We start from the raw sequence: 14,269 nt of genomic DNA, 5'->3' as shown, positions 1-14,269 counted from the left end.
ATGACTCAGCAGTTAAGAGCACTGCCTGCTCTTGCAGAGGACCCAGGTTTGAATCCCACTACTCACATGGTAGCTAACAACTGTCCTTAACTCCACAGGATCCAACACTCTCTTCTGACCCCCACAGGCACTGCATGACATGGGTACACTTACCTACATGCAGGCAATATACTCATACACTAAAAATAAAAATAAATTAAAAAATTTAAAATATATGTTTAAATTTATTTTTGTTTTATGCATTTGAGTGTTTTGCCTACATGTATATAAGTGCATCATGTGCATGCAATGCCCAAGGAGTTCAGAAGAGGACATCTGATCCCATGGAACTAGAGTTATAGACAGTGGTTATTAGCTGCTTATGTGGGTGCTGGGAACTGAACCCAGATCCTCTGGGATTTTCTGTGTACACCATCATATCAAATTAGAAATAGTTTGGTCTCTCCTTTCTGATTTTTTAAAATTTAATAACTATATGATTAGAAGAAGCATTTCACTATAGCTTTAACATATTCAATAACAATTTCCAGAGCAAGGATATCTCTCTTTCAAAAGTGGCTGTAAATTTATAGGTTCGCAGTTGAATTAATACAGTTATACACACTATAGCTCAGTATAAACCCTGTAAGACATAAAATTGAATGGGTTTTTAACCTTTAAAAGAGATCTCCATTTCATTTTAAAATATGCTGTTTCCTACAGAAAGACTCATTTTCAATGCTACTAACGCTTAGATGTTTGCACATGTGTCTCTAATCTCTATGTATCTGATCATTACTAGTCACAGTTGGTTACACTCAAATTCTTGGCACCTGAGTGTGGATATAAAGTCATCAGGTAGATTTCAATGGTGATGATTATCACCTCTACTAATTAACGTGAAGTAAATTTTTATGCTTCCTCCTCAAATATGTCATTTTTTTAATTTGTTCATTTTTTGTGTGTGTGTGTATATCATACAGAACATCCCAAACAATCTTATTCATCTATATATCCACTTCCCAAATGGCACCCTCCCATAGCCCCCCCCCACTGCCACTGGAGCCCATATACTGTGTCATCCCTGTTTCTGTCCACTGTGTTGTTGGTACCCCAGCCGTTCCCCAGAGCTTGTCCATCTGCTGAATCTAGTCAGCCTCTCTAGAGATCCTTCTTTTAGGAAGATCAGCTGTTCCTCATCTAGCAGCAATCAGTTGTCAATATTCCTTTAGATAAGATTGGGGTCTGCTGTTCATTTTCCCAGTTCTATGCTGGGCTACTATCTGGGAGTCTTTTGCCCACCCCCTCCCGCAGCCAATAACTCAAAGGAAGTATCTCCTGTCTGGACTCTTAAAAAATTATATCGACCCCTTTAATCTTTGGTTATACTTTCCTTTTGGCTGTTTAAGACCCTACAATTGGCCCAGATAAACCCATTTATTTTTACTCTTAAGGCCATTTGAGGATCTGTTCCTCAGGGGTTACATGGGTTTGGGAGAAGCCCCTGGCTCCTTGCTTTTACCAGTTCTGTCTATGTGAAGATAAGTCAAAGGTCCTGCTCAAACATGGTTGGCTTCCCTTGGAAACATGGAGGAGATGTTTTCCTCTGTGTTGACCCTCCTCTTTGTAGACTGGACACTGTTCCAAGTCCATCTGGTGGGGTCTCCATGGCCTCCTTGATCAAGAGGACAGGTGATTCACCACAGTTACAGGACATTTTGAGAGATGCTCATAGTCCCCTGGAGCTTAGTTGACCTAGGAGGGCAAGGAGCCAAAACTGTCCTTTATGTCCCTCTGACCAAATTAGTATAGGCCTCAAAGTATGGCTGTTAAACATCCAAGGTTAGTTCCACCAGTCTAGTACTTTTAATTACCATGTGCCATGTAGATAAAGCTTGGACAAAGACCAAACATTCTCAGATAAACCTTGCCTAGACATATATTCTTTGATCTAGTGTATATAATTTGTCAGTAGGTTGTTAAACTAATATGGTTCCCTCTGTTTTTTAAAAAAAAACTAGATAGGCATTACTTGTCTCTCACATTGTCTAACCCTTCCACCATGGTTTCCCCATTTAAGGTGCCCCCATTTTTTCCTATTTCTCCCTTAATAAGACCCTTCTCCTATGGTCCCACCTCTCTTGAGTGCCTTCTTTCCCTTTATCCCCTAGGTTCCTTGTATAACCTCCCCCCCTTAAAATAACCCCATTTTTATCCGTATCTCCCTTATTAATGCCTGTTTCCTACTGTTCTTCTCTTTCAGATTCTTTCTTTTCCTTTACCTAACTGGTTCCTTTTCATTATCCTGGTTCCTGTAGCTATGTCTGGATATACAATCAATTATCAGGATTTGGTGCTAGGATCCACATATGAGGGAGAACATACATCATTTTGTTTTGTTTTGTTTTGTTTTTTTTCTGAGTCTGTTACTTCACTTGGTAAAACAGTTTTTAGTTCCATCCATTTACCTGCAAAGTTCATGATTTCATCTTTCTTTACTGCTGAGTAAAACTCCATCATATAGATGAACCACATTTTTATTATCCACTCATCAGTTGAGGGACACTTAGGTTGCTTCCGTTTTTTAGCTGTTGTGAAAAGAGCAGCAACAAACATGGATGTACAAGTGTTTGCAATAGGATGAGTTCTTTGAGTATATGCCAAGGAGTGGTATAACTGGGTCAAATGGTAGGTTCATTTGTAGTTTAAGAGTTCTTCATACTGCTTTCCATAGGGGTTGAACAAGTTTGTGGCCCCACCAGCAGTGGATGAGCTTTCCCCTCTTCCCATATCTTCTCCAATATTTGGTATCATTTGTTCTTAGCTACTCTGACTGGGGTAAGATGAAATCTTAAAGTGGTTTTAATTTGCATTTCCCTAATACTAGTGATGTTGAACATCTTTTAAGATGCTTCTTAGCTGTCTTTATTTCTTCTTTTGAGAGCTCTGTTCAGTTCCTAGCCCATGGGTTGCTTCTTGTCTTGGTTCTCTGTTTTTTGAGTTCATTATGAACTCTGGTTATTAAACCACTGTCGAATGTCGCTGGTGAAGATTTTCTCCTATTCTGTGGGTTTTCTGTTTGCTTCCTTGGTTGTCTCCTTTGATGTACAGAAGCTTTTTAGTTTAATGAGGTCCCATTTGTTAATTCTTGGCCTTGTTTCCTGAGCAATTGATGTCTGGTTTAGAAAATCCTTTCCTCGCCTATATCTTGTAGGTTTTCCCCAATGTTTTCTTCTAATAGTTTCAGAGGTTCAGGCTTTACATTGAGGTCTTTGAGCCATTTGGAATTGACTTTTGTGCAAGGTGAAAGAAAGGGGTTCAGTTTCATTCTTCTACAAGTGGAGACCCAGTTTTGCCAGCACCTTTTGCTAAACATGCTGTCTTTCCTCTAGTTAATGTGTTTGGCCCCTTTGTCAAATATCAGGTGGCTGAAATTGTATTTACTCATATTTGGGTCTTCAATTTTGTTCCATTGATCTATGGGTCTATTTTTGTGCCAGTACCATGTTGTTTTTAAGACTATAGCTCTGTAATACAGTTTAATATCTAGTATAGTAATACCCTGGCATAGCTCTTAGTGCTCAAGGTTGTTTTGGCTATCCGAGGTCTTTTGTGCGTCCATATGAATCTTAGGATGTTTTTTGCCAATTCTGTGAAAAATGTCTGTCATGGGGATTTTCATTGGCATTGTATTGAATCTATAAATGGCTTCTGGTAGCATGGTCATTTTCACAATATTAATTCTTCCAATCCGTGAGTATGGGAGGTCCTTCCATCTTCTGATGTCTTCCTCAATCTCTTTCTTTAAAGATTTAAAATTTTTGTTGTATAGGTCTTTATTTTCTTTGGTCAGGTTTATTTGCAGCTGTTGTGAACAGGAGTGTTTCCATGTGCTCTTTATCTGATTGTTCCCTGTGCTCTTTCTCTGACTGCTTGTCATTGGTATATAGAAAGGCTATAGACTTTTGTAGGTTAATTTTGTAACCTGCCACTTTACTGAATGTGTTAATAATTTCTAGGAGTTTTCCGGTGGAATTTTTGGCGTCTCTTAGATATAATTTATCATCTGCAAAAAGGGATAATTTGATCTCTTCCAATTATCACTCCTTTAATTTCCTTCTCTTGTCTTATCGCTTTTGCAAGAGTTTCAAGCACTATGTTAAACAGGAGTGGAGATAGTGGACATCCTTGTCTGGTTCCTGATTTTAATGGGAATGCTTCCAGTTTTTCTCCATTTAGAATGATGTTGGCTGTGGGTTTGTTATATATGGTTTTAATTATGTTGAGGTATGTTCCCTCCAGTCCAATTCCCTCTAGGACTTTGAACATAAATTCATGTTAAATTTTGTCAAAGGCTTTTTCTACATCTATTGAGATGACCATGTGGTTCTTATCTTTAAGCCCATTTATATGATTTATGATGTTTATTGACTTACATATATAAAATCATTCCTGCCTCTCTGGAATAAAGCCGACTTGATCATGGTGGATGATCTTTTTTGATGTGTGTCTGTGTGCAGTTTGCAAGTATTTTGTTGAGAATTTTTGCATCTATGTTCATTAAGGATATGGGTCTATAGTTTTCTTTTTTGGTTCTGGCTTTGGTATTAGAGTGATGCTGGCTTCATAAACGGAATTTGGAAGTTCTCCCTCCGTATTTCTATTTTTTGAATAAATTAAGTAGTATTGGATGTAGATCATTAAATGTCTGGTAGAATTCTGCTGTAAATCCATCTGGTCCTGGGCTTTTCTTAGTTGGGAGGTTTTGTATTACTGTTTCAATTTCCTTTTATGTATGGGTCTGTTTAAGCTGTTAATCTCTTGGTTTAGTTTTGGTGGTTCCCATGCTTTTAGATACCACCCATGTTGTGGTGATGTTTCCCCTTTCATCTCTGATTTTGTTGATTTGGAGGTGCTCTTTCTTTCTTTTGGTTAACTGGACTAGCAGTCTATCAATCTTGTTTATCTTTTCAAAGAACCGATTCTTGGATTCGTTGATTCTTTGTATTGTTTTATTTGTTTTTATTTCATTAATTTCTTCTCTAATTTGTGTTATTTCTTCTCTTCTGCTGGGTTTGTGTTTCATTTGTTCTTGCCTTTCCAGTGTCTTGAGTATCAGTGTTAGGTCATTTATTTGGGGTCTTTCTAATTTTTTAATATGGGCACTTAGCGCTATAAACTTCCCTCTTAGGACTGCTTTTTATGTGTCCCATAGGTTGTGTCCTTTTCGTTGAAGTCCAGGAATTCTTTGTTCCAGGAATTCTTTTCTTTCTTTCTTAACTTCTCCTTTGACTCATTCAGGAGTGTGTTGTTTAATGTCCATGTGTTCATGTGGTTACTAGGGTTTCTTCCAGTGTTGATTCTAAGTTTTATTGCATTGTGGTCTGATAGAATACATGGACTTATTTCAATCTTTTTGTATTTGTTGAGGTTTGTTTTGTGCCCCAGTATATGGTCAATTTTGGAAAGGGCATCCCACCTGGTTGGAATGGGTGAGGATGTGAATGTCTGTGACCAGCATGTCCAGGCCCTAGGGTTCCTGCTGCTGGGGGACCATATCCTCCAGCCCTATGAGGCATACATAGTGGGGCATGGCTGGGGGCATCCCAAAAGGGAGGGCTCCAGGAGGTGGCACTGGAAGTGGGAAGGAGTCAGTAGGAGGCATTCCAGATGGAAGAAGCCCAGATCCTAATGAGGGCATCACAGGATTGGGGGCAGAAGATGGAGGAGTGCATCTGCAAATGCTGATGAGAACTCTTAGAGCAGAACAATGGGTTCTGGGCTGCCAGAAGCCATTCTGCCACTGAACTGTGTCACTCACCTGTAGAGTCCTTGAAGGCCTAAGACATGATAGTAGGGCAGTTACTGAAGTATTGCCCATTCATTGCCTTAATTTTGCACCCAAAGCATCAAATGAAGCAAAATTAATGAAGGCATAACCCTTGGAGTTGCCTGTGTCAGGGTCCCACATAATCTTGAAGGTTTGTAAGATGACCCCAAAGGCACTAAAAGTATCAGAAAGCAGCCTTTCATCCATCTTTGGGTCCGGGTTCTCAATGAAAAGTGTTGGCCCCCACATCCAAGTTTTTGTTCTGAGCTGATGCCTTGTTCACCCATATTGGCATGCCATATTGTTTGATCATGTTCCTAATCTTAAAGGCATAGTCTTTATATAGTGAGGCATCTTCCTCACTCAGGAATTCAACAAAGCCATAGCCTTGGTGCTGTTCAGTGACTCTATCTTTTGGCATGTGGGTGCTGACCACTGTCCCTGCCTGGAGAAAGAATTTCCATAATGGTGGTTTACTAACCTTCTCATCCAGAACCCCCATGTACACCATGGCATCCTGGTTCTGTTCAGCAGCCATAGCCAAATGTTCCCATTATCTCTAAGCACCCTGGTCATAATGATTTTTAACAATTATTTTTATATATTCCTGAAATCTGTTTGCTAATGTTTTGATATGGATCTTTTAATCTATACTTGTGACAAATATAATTTGGTCTGTATTCTTTTGCTTTTTTCTTTGTTTTAGACTTTATCTGGTTATGGTATGAGAGTAACACTAGCTTCATAAAACAGGCTGGGAAGTGACCGCCTTTTCTACAGTTGGGAGGAGACTGTATAACATTGGGTAAGCGCTTTAGAAGTTTGGTAGATTCGTCCAGTGAAACAGAGGCCTGGAGATTTACTTCTTAGGGAGTTTTTAAATGATTAATTCAATTTCCTTAGTAATTATAAAGCGACTCGTGTTTTTGTTACATGGAGAAGTTGTGGTAGTTTGTTCTGGGGATGTGGTCCACTTCATCCACTTTAAGATTTTAATAGTTTTTATTTTATGTGTATGAGTGTTTTGCCTGCGTGTATATAAGTGCACCACATGTGTGCAATGCCCACAGAAGCCAGAAGAAGATGTTGGATCCCCTGGAACTGGAATTTGATGATGGATACTAGTTGCCATGTGGGTGCTGAGAACCAAACCCTGGCCCTCTGCAAGAGCAGCCACTGCTCTCAACCGCCAAGCTACCTCTCCAGCTCCATGTTTTTAGATTTGTATGTGTTCATAGTGATCCCTGGCTGTCCTTTGGTGTCATCAGGTTCTACAGCAGCATCTACCTTTTTATTTCTGGTATTGGTAATTGTGTCATTTTCCTTTTTTATCTCAATTTTGCTAGAGTTTTGTCAATTGTATTGATGCTTTCAAAGTATCAGGTCCTTCTTTTGTTACTTTCCTGTATTGTTTTAAGCTTTCTGTGCCATTGATTTCTGTACCTTATTGTGTCCTTCCTTCTGCTTGTGTTTGATTTATTTTACTCTTCTTTCCTTGTTTCTTAGGGTAGAGCCTTAGATTATTGACTCCAGGCTTGCCTTGTTTCTGTGTATGATTTGTGCTCTAAGTCTTTCTCAGCAGTGCCTAGCTGTGCTCCTGTGGATTTTGATATGTGGCATTTTAACGTTCATTCAGTTTAGAGTATCTTTTTTTAAATTTTTCTTTGAATTGTGGATTTTTAGAACTACAGTGGGGTTCAAAATTAATATGAAGCAATTATTTGAAATAATTAGTGAACAAGTAAGTGCATAATAATAAACAGAATGTGCATATTTATGTGAGAAACTTTCAAAAAGCACTCGAAGATTCCAGAGGAAATTTAAACAAAAGCAAATGTGACATTCTTTTTTTCATATATTTTGTTACATATATTTAAAACATATAACATGATGTTGTTATATTGTGAAGCTGGTTCCCATGGAGGCCAGTTTATATATTCACATCTTATATAATTATCTTTGTGTATGAATGTGTATATGTTTGTGTGTGCGTGAAAAACAACTAAAATCTCATTTGTTTACAATCTTGAATGTAATGCAATATTAACTAAAACCTCCTGAAACATCATGTCTCTAGACCTGGTCATCTGGCATATCCCCTGCTTTATGTCTTGCATCTCCCTATTTGCACCCCACCTTCCTAAACTCAGAAAGTCAATGTCAGTAGTATGCTAATTTAAGATAGTCTATAATTTAATACAATTCAAATGAAAATACCATCTGATTTTCTTTTAAGACTTAGGGAATGTACGGGTTGGGAGATAGCTCACTCAAAGACATGCTTGCAATGAGGACTTGCATCTGAACCCCAGCACCCACATAAAAAGCTTCTGTGGTGCATGTATATGATAAAGATGTTTTTTTTTTAATTCTTGGATGATCTAATTCATGTATATGATGTATTTTGTTCATTTTCACCCCCCCTTATTACCCTCTCTCATGCCCCTCCCACTTGGCTCAACCCTTTCTTCTTCCCAACAGCCCCCCCTTTCATGTCTTTGTTTTGTGACCCACTGAGTTCAGTTGGGTTGCTAACACTGGCATGGGCAACTTACCACTGCCTAAATCAGTGAAGAAAATGACTGACCCTCCCCCAGCTATTAACTACCAATAACTCTTCAACTAAAGATTAAGACCCAGGAGCCCCCCCCCCCATCTATGTTGGAATGTTGACAGGTACCATTTATGAAGGTGTTGTGTGAGTAACCACAACTGTTATGAATTTACAGGTGCAACAGCCATATCATGTCCAGAAGACAGCATTTTATAGCTTTCCTCCCATCCTCTGGCTCTTACATTCTTCCTGCCCCTGCTTCTATGATATTCCCTGAGTCTTGGAGAGGGTGATATCAATGTCTTGCTTAGAGTCAAGCATTCAACAGTGACTTATTCTCAGCACTTTGACCAGTTATGAGTCTCTACAGTAACTGTCACTCACTGAAAACAGAAGTATTTCTGACCAAGAACAATACATTTTATGGATATAAGCTTAAATATTTAGAAGGCAGTTCAACAACATGTAAACAACAGTTCCCCTAGAGCCATGACCTCCCCAGCCTTGGGTTTTGGCCAAATTTATAGTAGTAGGCATAAGTTCCTTCCTGTGGATCAGGCCTCAGATCTTGCAGTTGGTTACCCCTGCAACAGTCATGCCAATGTTGTACCAGTAGACACATCTTTCCTGGCAGGTTGGTATTGTAACTTTCAAGGTTCACAGCTGGGTAAGACTGTTATCTTTCCTCCTCCAGCAGTCTGCATAGCACCTTCCAGTACTATGAAAGTTAGCCAGTGGGAAGAAGTTTCCAGGTCAGTTCCAGCTTGATTTCTCTATGTCCTACAACCAAAGTGTGCAGGACTTCAGCCATAGGGTTTTACTATATAGTTCTGGTGGACAGCCAAGAGCAATGGCAATATAGCCTGTGTTGTTTTGAGGAGCCTCTAGGACCTCCCTGACCAACAACTCATAAGAAGGTACCCCATGCCTGGTATTGGACTTTTCATTTAATCACCTATGACTTTTAGAACAACATTATCCACCCATGCAGGGTTCCTCCATTCAAACTCCTTTTTAAAATTTTAATTATATATATTTTTAAATATTTTATTTATTTTTTTATTTTATGTGTATGTGTGTATTGCCTGCATGTAGGTAAGTGCATCCGTGTTGTGCAATGCCCTCAGACAGAAGAGGCCATCGGATCCCCTGGAACTGGACAGTTGTTAGCTGCCATATGGGTGCTGGGATTCTAACCCAGGTCTTCTACAAGAACAACCAATGTTCTTAACCACTGAGCCATCTCTCCAGCCCTAAATTTTAATTATAGTTTTAATTGGCTTGTAAAATAGTAGGTTTCCAAATGGCTTTTTCATATATACTTAGTTTGGGTTACCTTTCTTCCCATCTCCTTTTCCTGCTCACCCCCTATCCCATCCCCACTTAAACCTTTTCACCACCAGTGTTCTGCCCTTCTCCTTCCTTCCCCCTCCCTCCCCTTCCTTCCTTCCTTCCTTCCTTCCTTCCTTCCTTCCTTCCTCCCCTCCCCCTCAACAGGGTCTCACTATTTAGTCCTGACTACCTGGAACTCACTGTGTAGAACAGGCTGGCCTCAAACTCAACACAAATCCACCTGCCTCTGCCTCTCAAATGCTGGGATTAAAGGTATGTGCCACCACACCTGTGTTCTTATCACGTGTTCTACTATCTTCCCTCCCTTAAGGTTTGAAGACAATATTCTATGTATTTATTTTATGTTTACTTCTATGTGTGTGCATGTTGATGTGAGTGTAGACATGTACATGTCACACAGAGCACATGTGGTGGTTAGAGGGCAACCTCAGGTTGGTCCTGGCTTTCTACTTTATTTGAGACAGGGTCTCTTTTTATTGCTTACTGCTGGTATGCCAAGCTAGCTGGCCTGTGAGTTTTAAGGATTCTCCTGTCTCTGACTCCCATCTTGCTGTAGGAGTGCTGGAATTACAGGCATGTGCTACCATGCCTAGCACATAGATTCTGGGGATTTGAATTCAATTCCTCATATTTGCATGGCAAGCACTTTACCCACTGAGCCACCTTCCTAGATAATTTTTTAAATATTTTTTATTTGTATGTGTATGAGTGTATTGTCTGTGTGTATGTAAGTGCACCCATGTCCTGCAGTGCCCACGGAGGTCAGAAGAGGGCATCAGATCACCTGGAACTGGTGTTATGGACAGTTGTTAGCCACCATGTAGGTGCTGGGAATCAAAACCGGAGGTCTTCTGCAAGAGCAGCCTGTGCTCTTAACCATTGAGCCACCTCTCCAGGCCCCCATATACAATATTTTAAATCAGAAGGTAAAAGAATTCTTCAGTGACTAGTGTTGAGAAAACAATTGATAACATTAGATTCCTCCCTCATAATTTCAAAGGAAGGTTCAGATAAATAAAATCTTAGTTATAGAAATCTGCACCATCAGGACTGGGAAGATGGCTCAGCAGTTAAGACCACTGGCTGCTCTTATGGAGGACCTGAGTTCAATTCCCAGCACCCACATGGCAGCTGACAACAGTCCATAACTCCAGTTCCAGGGCATCTGACATCCTCTTCTGACCTTTCGCAGGCATTGCATGACATGGGTGCACTTACACACATGGAAGCAATGCACTCATACACATAAAAATATTAAAAAATAAAACTGCACCATCAAAATGCTAAAGAAAACATGGAAATAGTTAAAGATCTCTTTGAAAAAAAGAAGTCCTAAGTATGACACAAAATAGTGATAAAAGATCTATTACTGTGTATCAGAAGAATTTTACTGAAAAAAAAAAAAGCCTTAATCACAGAAGGAACCCTACCAGAAGCCATATGATTATTAAATGAAAATCCTAGTGCTAGAGGTGGGTTGCCCCGCTATGAGCTGTTGGCCAGAGGGGCCCTAGAGGTCCCCAAAACAGCAAAGGTCATTGCCAGTAATGTTGGTTGTACACTGGAAGTGGATGGTAAAACCCTATTGCTGAAGACACCACATGATGTGAGCGTGGGAGAGGGAGGAATCAAGCTTGGACTAAGCTGGAAACTCCCTGCCATTGGATGGGTGGCTTTCATAGTGCCAGAAGACAATATGCAGATGGCTGGGGGAGAACTGTCCCCTATAGTTTTGCTCAATGATGGACCTCTTGTGCTTTACTATTAACATGTGAAACAAGATGTTCCAGCTGGTACAACAGTGGCATGTCTAGTGTATGTACAACCAGCAAATTTTCGATTGGATATAATGCCTGCACCTAGAAGTGGAACATACATCTGATACTGTAGACCAGGCCACCCCCCTGTGGCAGGGGAGGTTATAGGCTCCAGTGGGGAAACCACTGCAATTGTTTAGTTAGATGGATGTGATGCACCTACTAAAGTACCATCCAAGTATTTGTATTTGCATCCATAGGCTAAGTTATTATAGCAGCCACTGTTTAGATGCTCTTGCTTCTTGCTGTTTGTGTTTTTTATAGAAGATGGAGTCCCACTGAAATAGGCCAACAGCCCATGGAAAACAAATGATGCAGAGACCTGAAAGTTCAGTGCCTTGCCACAATGGGAGGAAGATCATCCCACACCTATCACCCCCCTCCAAGAAAGAATGTAAAAGCTGGAAGAAGGGGTAGAGTGTTAACTGGAAGTGTCCTCCAATTACTACTCCAGCAAACTACAGCAAACTCCCATGCTTGCTCCTCAAGGAGTTGATGGGGTAGTCAGTTACCCCTCCCACCCAATCAGTTGACCTTAGCTGTATGTGGGGGAGGAGCTAGGGTTATATAAGCTGAGAACGTCATGAGGCACTTCACTTGCCATTTTGTGCAGCTGTCAGGAAGTCACAGAATCTATATTTTAGTGTGGGCTTTCCAGCACAGCTGTGAATGGGGGAGGGGCACCCACTCTTCTGTAAATAAACTTGTTAGGATTAAAAAAAAAAAAAAAAGCTAATGGAAACCTTCATTATTCCACCAAAGTTGACCCCATGTTGGCAAATCCTTTGGCCTTTGATTTCTTATTACTATTTTCCCCCTCAAACTTCATTGTGTATATATTTTTATGTAACCTGCTTAAAGCTATTTCTGGGAAAAAATTGTTAAAAATTGCCTCTCTTTGGAATAATAAAAATAAAAGGATCTGTTAAACTAGGAAAACATTTTCACTACAAAACTCCATGAAGGCAGGACAGCATGATAAGTATGATTTGCATCTCCTCTTACAAAAAGGCAATTTTCATAAGAATTGCTTCAAAGTGGTAAGAATAAACCAACCACTCAATAGAGAAAAGGCACAGAACAAGAATAATTTAAAGAAATGAAGATGCCCACCCTATCTTATAGCAGTAAGAAAACCATGAAAGAGATGACAATTTCTGTGCATCTAATTGTCAGAAATTGAAAGACAGAAGCTAGCAACACAATGTGTTGGGAGAGGAGAAGCAGCGTGAAGTGTCATGTCATCCATGTAGAATAATTTGGCGAAATTCTCTGCTATTCAAAAAGCCTACAATTAAGAATTGAGCCTAAAGGGCCAGTGAGATGGCTAGTGGGGAAAGGTGTTTGCCATGCAAGCCTAATGACCTGAGTTAGATCCCCAGATCTGATGATGGAAGTAGAGAACTGATTTGCCAACATTGTCCTTTGACCTTCACACTTACACCATGCAACTCAGAAGTGTGCACACTCACATCATGCACATACACACACAATAATAAAAATAATTTAAATTTTCTAATAAATTGATCCCCAAAAGTCTTGCAAATGCAAGAATTCACATTTACCCAAAGACATGTCAAAGCTACTTTTATGTCAAATGATTATAAGCCACCCAAAATGTCTCTCAAGAGAGGACCAGGTGAGATGACTCAGCAGTTAAGGGCACTGGCTGCTCTTCCAAAGGACCCAGGTTTGAGTCCCAGCACCACATGGTGACTAACAACTATCTGCAACTCTAGTTACAGGAGATCTGATGCTCCCTTCTGGCCCTGTGGACTTTGCATGACATGGGTGCACTTACATACATGCAGGCAATACACATAAAAAAAATAAATAAAATCTTAAAAAAATATAATAAAAATTGTTAAAGAGAGGACCAGGTGAGCAAAAGATGGTACATTTATGTCTTATAACACTAGGACTCTATTAATGTGGTAGCTTTATGTGAACTAATATAAAAAGATCTGGATATTTGTTTTCTGAAAGAAAATACATGTATTTTTTAAATTTGTACTTATGTATGTATGTATTATTTTATATGTATGAGTGTTTTTCCTGAATGTATGTAAGTGCACCCATTTTGTGCAGTACCCACAGATACTGGAAGAGGGCATCTAATCTCCTGGAACTGGAGTTGCAGACAGTTGTTAACTACCATGTGGGTGCTGGGAACCGAACTGGCATCCTCTGGAAGAGCAGCCAGGGCTCTTAACCACTGAGTCATCTCTCCAAATCCTAATATTTAGTTTTTTGAAACAAAGGCTCACTATGTAGCCCATGCTGGCCTCAAACTCACTACAGGCTGGCCTTGAAATCTTGATCTTTTTCCTCACCCTCCTGAGTCCTTGGCTTAGAAGTGTGCACCACTGTGGTGAGTCATTTTGTTTCCTTTTGTGCAGTTTCCATGGAAGAGTACACAGAAGTTGCTAACAGTGGTTGGCCAGCAACAGTTGGCTGAGTGGGGCTTAGGAAGCTGAGAACAGGCAGGTTTGGGAGGGAGATTTACTAATGAAATACATACATATATTTTTGTAATTTATTGTTTTTATTTTATGTGTACGCATGTATTGCCTGTGTGTAGGTAAGTGCACCCGTGTCATGCAATGCCCAAAGAGGACAGAAGAGGCTGTCAGATCCCCTGGAACTGGAGTTATGGACAGTTGTTAGCTGCCATGTGGGTGCTGGGATTTGAACCCGGGTCTTCTGCAAGAACAACCGGTGTTCTTAACTGCTGAG

At 40.0% G+C, this 14,269-nt stretch overlaps 1 protein-coding gene and 1 pseudogene across 3 annotated transcripts in view; one reads left to right on the top strand and one right to left on the bottom strand.

Moving 5' to 3' along the window:
• Nucleotides 1–14,269, top strand: part of Nfasc (neurofascin) — a 186,745-nt gene that overhangs the window by 68,245 nt on the left and 104,231 nt on the right. The gene's annotated exons all lie outside the window — the stretch shown is intronic.
• LOC103725963 lies at nt 5,433–6,347 on the bottom strand (annotated as a pseudogene).

The sequence above is a fragment of the Nannospalax galili genome, unplaced genomic scaffold, assembly GCF_000622305.1.
Source record: "Nannospalax galili isolate Female #2095 unplaced genomic scaffold, S.galili_v1.0 scaffold309, whole genome shotgun sequence".
Lineage (NCBI taxonomy): Eukaryota > Metazoa > Chordata > Mammalia > Rodentia > Spalacidae > Nannospalax > Nannospalax galili.
This window is presented reverse-complemented; position numbering and strand designations above follow the sequence as displayed.